At 49.0% G+C, this 9275-nt stretch overlaps 1 long non-coding RNA gene across 1 annotated transcript; it reads left to right on the top strand.

The window, feature by feature from the left end:
• Positions 1-229: 229 nt before the first annotated feature.
• Positions 230-6739, top strand: LOC134472703 (uncharacterized). The gene is made up of 2 exons (XR_010042630.1): positions 230-724; positions 5749-6739. It is a non-coding gene; the product is annotated as an uncharacterized LOC134472703 (long non-coding RNA).
• Positions 6740-9275: the final 2536 nt, after the last annotated feature.

Here is a 9275-nt window from a genome sequence, read left to right as displayed (position 1 = left end):
AGGTGGAGATCTCTGGAGGAGCTTTCTGACCTGATCATGTGCCATGGTGGGGCTCAGTTTGCCTCTTGTGTTCCGCAGGTGCAAAATGCACAGGAGTGCCTCTTCCTCCATACCACACTCTCTGGCTGCACCAGAACGAATGCTCTCTTCTTGGACAGTTTGAACCTTAGCAAACCTTGGCACTCAACTCTACCCAGTTTTGTAGCAAATTTTCTTCTTGGCCTTTGTTGGGAGCCGCAGCCCCGAGCCCGGTCGCCTCACTTGGCGGACGTGAGGCCTGTAGTAAAGAGTAAAGCCTGAGGTAGATTACCCCTCCCATCGAGCACGTTAGTTTCCTGCTTACCGCGTAAGCAACCCGCTCAACAATATAGTCTGCCTGGCAACTGATGATGTTAGCCAATCAGCTTGCCTTGCTTACTTTAACATGATTGGACACTGTATCCGTATATATACTGGTGCCACCCCTGGGGGGGAAGAAGAAGCCCGGAAGTAGAAGCCCAGAAGGAGCCGCGGGGAGCGGACCAAAGGAGGCTTCGGCTGGGAGCGATCCCAGGGCAGGCTGTACGGAGAAGGAAAATAAAAGAAAAGGTTGTCCACTGCCAGGCTTTGTCGTGTGTCCTTCCTGCCGGCCGGGAGCGACATCGACATTTGGAGGCCCGCACGGGGACTGATCACCCCCGAGACGTGACAGCGGACAACGCTCCAGTACAGAGCTGCGAGACAGGTGAGTTGGGGATAAGCCTGGGCTCTGGGTGGCGCGCACCTACAGGGCTTTTAGACTCCCCTCAGGCTCACGCGTAAGTGGCGGGTTCCTTGGGCCTCACGCGGTGAGTAACATATTAAAAGATGGGAAACATGCTAGGTAGCAACACTAAGAGCGAGGGTGGTTGTGGAGAAAGCTCTCAAGAGCTTACAAAAGTACGCAGGGTATTTGAGCAGGCCCAGTCGGGGAGCTCCCGAGAGGGGCCCGTCAAGGGGAACAAAGATGCTAAGGAGAAGGACGGGGCTCTAGCCTCGGAGTCGTCTGACTCCGAGGACGAGGGAAAGTTGAATGGCAAGGAGGCCAAAGAGACCAGCTGTCAGGAGCCTAAGTCGCTCGATAAGGAGTCGCAGGGTTCTTTCCCAGCGTTGCGCCGTGAATTGCGCTCCGCTCAACTTGGTCTGCGGAGGAGTAGAGAGCTCCTGAGCGCTCCCCGGCGCGAGAGGGAGGCGATCCCTCACCACGAGGCGGCCGCCTGGGAGCTCCCTCCCCTTTCGCCAGAACAGGAAGTGATGCACGGGCCCCCATTTTCCGCCCAATCACGGCCGCCGTCTTATGCTCCGCCGCCGGCGGGTCGGTATTTTTACAGGCGGCTTTGGCAGGGGGGACGTTTGTCTCATGAGGTACATCCACCACCTGGGATAGATAGTGGCCCCTACGGGATATTTCCTGTACAAGTAGCTATGGGCCAGGGACGTAATGCATGGGAGCCTTTTGAGATAAAGCAGATTAGAGAACTTAAAAATGCAGTTACAACCTTTGGGCCGACTGCGCCTTACACCATTGCCATGCTGGAGAACCTGTCTTCTGGGCCCCTCACCCCCGCGGACTGGATTCAGCTGGCAAAGGCGTGTCTGCCCTCGGGTAGTTACCTGGATTGGCGAGCCTGGTACGCAGAGTTCTCTGCAGAGCAGGCTGAGAGAAACGCCAGTCGGGGAAACCGGGGGTGGAACAAGGAAATGCTTATGGGAGAAGGTCAGCACGCTGATGATCAGACTCAGTTCCCCGGCGCTGTCTATGAACAAATCAACGCCATAGGGCTCCGCGCCTGGAAGCAGGTAAGTGGTGCCGGAACAGCCTCCTTGTGTCCTTCAAAAATAATTCAGGGTACCACAGAGCCATTTGTTGACTTTGTGGCCCGAATGCAAGATGCTGCCGATAAGATATTTTCTGATCCGGGAGTGGCTCGACCGCTGGTAAGGCAGCTGATTTTTGAGCAATGTACAAAGGAGTGCAAGGCAGCGATAGCTCCTCATAAGAACAAGGACCTCAACGCCTGGATTAGGATATGTAGAGAGATAGGGGGGCCGCTCTCCAACTCGGGAGTGGCTGCTCTCCTGGCCGCGGCTGTACAGCAGAGGGGACCTCGCGGGTTAGAAGGGGAATGTAAGGCTAAAGGGTGTTTTGCCTGCGGGGAGCCAGGACACATTAAACGTCACTGCCCAAACAATGCAGATGCTAGGCCTCGCCCTAGGAATGAAGAACCATATGTTTGTGGGCGATGCAAGAGGGGATCACACAAAGCTGAGGAGTGTAGGTCGGTCTTTGATGCTCAGGGCAACCGTATTTGTGGACGAGATGCTAGAGGGCCAAAAAACGGCCAGAGGGGGCCCCCTTCACAGGCGGGCCCCCGCCCCAGAGACAGGACAGCTCAGGATGGCAGCCTTCAACAAGGGCCACCCCTGGGTCAGCAGGTGTGGACCTCAGTGTCGCCTCCAGACTTATATTAGTGCCTGATATGGGTGTTCAAGTGGTTGAAACCACCTTTAAGGGACCGTTACCCGAAAATTCCATGGGTCTGGTGATCGGGAGATCCTCCACGGCCCTTCGGGGTCTCATAGTAGTCCCGGGGGTCATAGACTCAGACTACACAGGACACATTAAAATTATGGTTCAATCTCTTGTGGGTACTATGGTAATCAATAAAGGAGACAAGATAGCGCAGCTCTTGCTGCTCCCCAGTCTCCACAAGAGATTCCCCTCAAAGCAGAAAATTAGAGAAAGTCAAGGTTTCGGTTCCTCAGGGGAAGTCTTCGAGGGACTCCATATAATACTTGATAAAAGGCCCATGCTCTCACTTAAGGTCAATGGCAAGAATATAACAGGGCTCCTAGACACAGGAGCTGACCGTTCCATTATCTCTAGAAAGGATTGGCCCTCCAACTGGCCCACCAACACTGCAGATAACACGCTGCAGGGCCTGGGGATGGTGTCAGCTCCTCAGGTTAGTGCTTCAACCCTGTTCTGGTGCGATGAGGAGGGTCATCAGGGCCATTTCCAACCATTTGTGTTGCAGTTGCCAGTGTCTCTATGGGGAAGGGACATCCTCACTCAGATGGATGTCACGCTTACGTCAAACTGCTCCCCCCAGGCTAAGAATATACTCAGGAACCAGGGATATACCCCCGGCAAAGGCTTGGGCAATGCCCTACAGGGTCGGACATCCCCAATACCAGTAGAGAACAAAAAAGGTAGGCAAGGGCTGGGTTTTTCTTAGGGGCCGCTGAAGAAGCTCTCCTACCCACTTCGATCAAAATCACCTGGAGGTCAAATGATCCGGTTTGGGTACCTCAGTGGCCCCTGCCTAAGGAGAAGCTATTAGCCTTGTCAGAAATAGTCAGTACACAACTTAGATTAGGACACATTAAGCCGTCAACCTCCCCATGGAACACCCCCATTTTTATAATTAAGAAAAAGTCTGGCAAGTGGAGGCTGCTCCATGATCTAAGGGCGGTCAACGCGCAGATGCAGTCCCTGGGGGCGGTCCAGAGGGGGCTGCCAGCTCTCTCAGCCATCCCTCAGTCCTGGCCAGTTTATGTTATAGATCTTAGAGACTGTTTCTTCTCAATCCCCCTGCATCCAGAGGACACTCATAGGTTCGCCTTTACTTTACCCACCATTAACCAAGAAAGCCCTGATCTCAGATACGAGTGGATAACGCTGCCCCAAGGTATGGCCAACAGTCCCACTATGTGTCAGATTTACCTTGATTCCCTACTGGCCCCCCTACGGAAATCCTTTCCCAAGATAAGATGTGTGCATTACATGGACGACCTTTTGCTCAGCGGCAGGGACCCAGACATGCTAAATAATATGCTCGGCCAGTTGGTCGAGGCCCTGAGACAAGCTAATCTGCATGTTGCCCCCGACAAGATTCAGGGAGGAGAAATGGTGACCTACTTAGGCGCGAGAATCTCCCCTATGCTAGTCTCTCCGCAGAAGGTCACCATTAGGACGGATGGCGTTAGGACCCTAAATGACATGCAAAAGCTATTGGGAGACATTAATTGGATTAGGCCATATTTACATATACCAAATTCAGATCTCAAACCCCTGTTCGACCTTCTGAAGGGAGACCCAGATATAGCCTCCCACAGGAGGCTCACTCCTGAGGCAAGAGCTGCCTTACAGAGAGTGGAAAAAGCCTTAGGTGGGGCTACCTTACACAGAATTGAACCAGGGCGACCCTTTGATGTCTGTTTGCTACAGACTAGTCTACAGCCCACAGCGGTGATTTGGCAGAAAGGACCATTACTGTGGATACACCTTAAGGTCTCACCTGCAAAAGTCATAGAGCATTACCCGGAGGCAGTCACTTCATTGGCCCTTGAGGCGCATGATAGAGCTGTCCAACATTTTGGCTCAGGACCACAAGCCATCCGAGTACCCTATACCGCCAGCCAGATCAAGACCCTGGCTGCCTGCATAGATACCTGGGCCATTCTGAGATGTGTTTTCCATGGGGATATAAACAATCAATACCCTAAAGACCCTATCTTGTCATTTGTCACTCAGCACCCTATAATTTTTCCAAAGGTTACTGCCTCTGAGCCATTAGTCCCAGCAACTACAATATACACAGATGGCTCCAAGACGGGGATAGGCGCCTATGTGATCCTAGGCAAGCCCCCGGTTACCATACAATTTGAACCTGATCAGCCTCAGGTGGTGGAACTGCAGATCGTTAAAATGATTCTTGAACGGTTCTCAGAAGCCATTAATATTGTCTCCGATTCTAGGTATGTGGTCAATGCTATGCAAGTGCTTGAGACTGCCGGTTTAATTAGATCCACTTCCACAGTGGCTGGGCTGTTCCTGTCTATCCAGACATTGCTTCAGAACAGACACCATAAGGTCTTCACCACCCACATAAGAGCACATACATCCCTGCCGGGGCCCATGGCACAGGGGAATGCGGCTGCTGATACTGCCACTCGCCCGTTATGGATTTTTACCTTACTAACACCAATCGAGCGAGCCCGTGCCTTCCATGATAAGTTTCATGTCAATGCCAGGACACTAGCAAACCATTTCCATGTTTCCAGAGCAGATGCACGAGATATCGTGTGACTATGTGGCTCCTGTGCCACATACAAACCTGCCATACCGATGGGAGTAAACCCTCGAGGTTTGATCCCTGGTGATGTTTGGCAGATGGACATCACACATATACAGGAGTTTGGGACTCTTAAATATGTTCATGTTTCCACAGACACCTGTTCTCACGTCATATTCGCAACAGCAGAAACAGGTGAAAAAGTGTCTAATGTGATCAATCATTGCCTGGCGGCTTGGGCCGCATGGGGCAAACCAAAAATATTAAAAACTGATAATGGACCAGCCTATATAGGCAAAGCCTTCAATGAGTTCTGCAAAATGATGGAGGTTCAATTAAAACCTGGTATCCCATACAATCCCCAAGTCAAGGAATCATTGAGAGGGCTCATAGAAGCCTCAAAGAAATTTTACAAAAACAAAAAGGGGGAGTAGGCCAAGGCCTGGCCCCAAAGGCGCGATTATCCATGGCACTATTCACACACAATTTTTTAAATTTAAATAATGATAATTGCTCCCCAGCCGTGGAGCACTACAACCCTTCCCCCAACCATAAAGGGTGGGTGAAGTGGAAAGATGTCCTGACAGGACAATGGATGGGCCCGGATCCAGTGGTCAGCTGGAACCGAGGCGCGATTTGTGTTTTCCCACAGGAATCGGGACGAGAACCACTGTGGGTACCAGAGAGACTGACACGGGCGACAAAGCCCTCGACTGAAGATCAGACCTGCCCTACCGGAGATCCATCACAGACCGACCAACAAGATGAATAGAAATAGCGGTAGTCCGAAATGGACAAGAAGATCCTCAGGCATATGCATGGCTCGCTCGCCTAGCCTACGACCGAGTCTAGGGACGGTGAGCTTCCCACACTCCTCCTCTAAAAAATTATGACATAGCTGGGTAGGAGAGTCAATGACGGGTAAGAGCGTACTTCCCCGGTGCGACTCAACCTAAGCCAGGCCCTACCCCATCCTGCACGTAAGCCGCTGGACTGTTAGATGCTGCCCAGGTCTAAATTTCTCTCCGAGGGGATTTCTTTACGGAGAGGAAATGAGTGCAAGCTTGTGTGCATCCAGGTTCCGTCCAGTTTGTGCCTGGCCCTTGAAAAAGGACGAGGGCCTCAGGGCCTTGGCAGACCATAGGACGGCCGACCAGGGTCTAAGCCAAGGACCTACGGTGGGCCTACGCATAGGGCATAAGCCTCTGCACCCAGTCCAGAAAGGGCTACGATGCGCACATTCATAAAAAATAAAAAAGGGGGAGATGTTGGGAGCCGCAGCCCCGAGCCCGGTCGCCTCACTTGGCGGACGTGAGGCCTGTAGTAAAGAGTAAAGCCTGAGGTAGATTACCCCTCCCATCGAGCACGTTAGTTTCCTGCTTATCGCGTAAGCAACCCGCTCAACAATATAGTCTGCCTGGCAACTGATGATGTTAGCCAATCAGCTTGCCTTGCTTACTTTAACATGATTGGACACTGTATCCGTATATATACTGGTGCCACCCCTGGGGGGGAAGAAGAAGCCCGGAAGTAGAAGCCCAGAAGGAGCCGCGGGGAGCGGACCAAAGGAGGCTTCGGCTGGGAGCGATCCCAGGGCAGGCTGTACGGAGAAGGAAAATAAAAGAAAAGGTTGTCCACTGCCAGGCTTTGTCGTGTGTCCTTCCTGCCGGCCGGGAGCGACATCGACAGGCCTTATCAATGTCCAAAAACATTGATTAAATGATTGATACATTCAGTAAATATACTTAAGAACTATTTGAGACTATCATAGTGAACAGCATAGATTAAAATTTCTGGAAAAGTCCAGGAAATGATGTGTCTCATATGCCATGGAAGACACAGTTCTTTTCAGAACTGAAATTTCAGAAACCCTTCTTGAGAGACACAAACATACATGGGTGCAGATTAAACTCACAGTGCATGGACAGTGACTGTTACTGGGATTTCCCACCAACATTCTGAACTCAGTATGTCCTTACTGGTCTTCTTATTTCTAGTCCACTGCTATCTATGAGAAACAGGAAGGCTCTTACCACTCTGCCGTGAAGATTGGTGTCCCCCAAACTGCTCGTAATCCTTTCCCGCATAGCATCTGCCTCTTCTCTCATGGATTCAACATTTTCACAGTTCCAGCAGATATTAATTTTATTTTATTTTTCCGTGTTCTTTTATTCTATCCATTGGGTCTTTGCCTTCTGTGCTTTTCTTTGATTCATTTGCTTTGTCTTTTTTGTCATGTTGGGAAATGCATTCAAATATCTTGCTACCTATTGATACTTAAGGGTAAGTACTCCATTCTGAATGAAAGTTCTGTGAGTGGGTTAGGGTTGCTGTCTGGTGGGCTTCACTGGAGACTGATTATGCCTGGTTCAGCTCTTTCACTAAGGAGATTGCTTCCTAGTTATTAATATCTGGAGTTGTTTTCTCTGGATTATTGTGTTTCTCTACTGAAGATTTTAGCATCTCTTGCCAAAGAGACAGATGTCTAGCTTCCAGGATTCTCAGCCCAGATCTTGATAGGGAGGATAATGTCCCTGTCCTTCAGCATACAGAGTTTAGTTGAATCCCTTTGTATATAGCTCTAAATCTGACCTCTGTCCTTGTGTTTCTGATATTCTTGAGCACTTAACCCAGGAGGTCTTTGCTTCTTATGTTAATGGGCAACAGAGAGCATTTGTTACAGAGGAAGCACTGAACAACCAGGATTACAATTTCCCACTGAGTGGACAGTTGGTTTCTGTTCTTGGCTACCATATTCCTTATGTTGGAGCTATAAAAGGGGCAGCCATTGTTTCAGGGATGAAGGGTAGACAAGAGGACAAAGGCTGGGTTTCCTCCACACCAAGGCTGATCTAGTTACTCCTTCTGTTAAAAATCTAATGTTGCAGCAACACATTAAGTACCACAGTATGGGTTTATCCCTAAAGGCGACCACTCAGCCAATTGTGGGTAGGTTAATCACAGGACTATTTCTTCCTCCTTGGAGTGATCACCACTTCATTATTGTTGATAAAGGTATATTTTTCAATTATTGGACAGATCAAAGGAACAAGCAGCCAAGGACCAGAGGAATCCTGAGTGAGTGATAGAGGGAAACATCAGATATAAATTAGGGTTTAAGGGCCAACTCAACAGCAGGGTCTGTAACATGTCTCACTAACTCTATAATTATGGTTTTAAGAAAATCTGTTAGTGTATTTAAAATTCTAACTTTGTACCACCTTAAAGAATCAGTAGTAAGACAGAGTGACTAAATGTGGGTACAAATTATGCAAGGGACAGTCTCTAAAAGACATTGCAGGCATTGCTTACATACTTTAAGAACATCACCATCTGAGCCCCTATGAAAACACTTATTTCCAAAAGGAAGGACCTGCTTGAGGGCTTTTTGTGGCTCCTGGAACCTTAAGCATCTACATGGGGTTGGACCTAAATGGAGGAGAATTAACACCTCCTTGGATTGGCCCTCCACATGGTGGGAGGCAGTCTTGAGTTATATGACTATGAGAAGTCTTTGTCCCATGGTTGGAATAACTTTGGGGTGTCTTTGGCAGGACTGAGCCCCAGTTTCTCACAGCAGTGACCTGATTGACATCACAATGCACTGACTTCCTTATCTTCCCGTTGTTCCTCCCCTTACTCCTCTAACATTGCTGCCTGTAGTTACCTCTTGATTAATTATTGGCTTTCATATCTTCATGTTGAAGTTTGCCTTTGGAATAATTCAGTGTAATGTAAGTTCTCTGAGATAGTCTTTTGGGCTTCTAGTTACTTTCCTAATGTTTCTTTCCATCATTGGAAGAGTTTCTATTTTACAATAAACAATCCCTAACTAAGAGGCTCTTGACATAAATATCACTCATGCTGGAAGCCATATTAAACACTCCCATTAGACCATATAAGTGACCCCACAGTGCACTTCTATAAGATCTTGTCATTTTCATTTCATAGAAGTTAATCATACTGTTTTTGTAACTTCCTATTCAATTGTCTGTCTCTCCTTCTAGATCAGTGCTTTAAGGAGGCCAAGCATTATTGTTGCTCTTTCCCCAAGCACTCAACTTAGTACTTCTCATATACTATTTTACCCAAAAAATGTTTCTTATAAATTGATAACATAAAAGAGAATAAACCTTGAGTAGAAGAAATTGAGAAACTCAGTCTTGGGTGTAGCACATC

Source organism: Cavia porcellus, unplaced genomic scaffold (genome assembly GCF_034190915.1).
Source record: "Cavia porcellus strain 051 isolate PalLab524CR breed Dunkin Hartley unplaced genomic scaffold, mCavPor4.1 scaffold_24, whole genome shotgun sequence".
In the NCBI taxonomy this organism is placed as follows: domain Eukaryota; kingdom Metazoa; phylum Chordata; class Mammalia; order Rodentia; family Caviidae; genus Cavia; species Cavia porcellus.
This window is presented reverse-complemented; position numbering and strand designations above follow the sequence as displayed.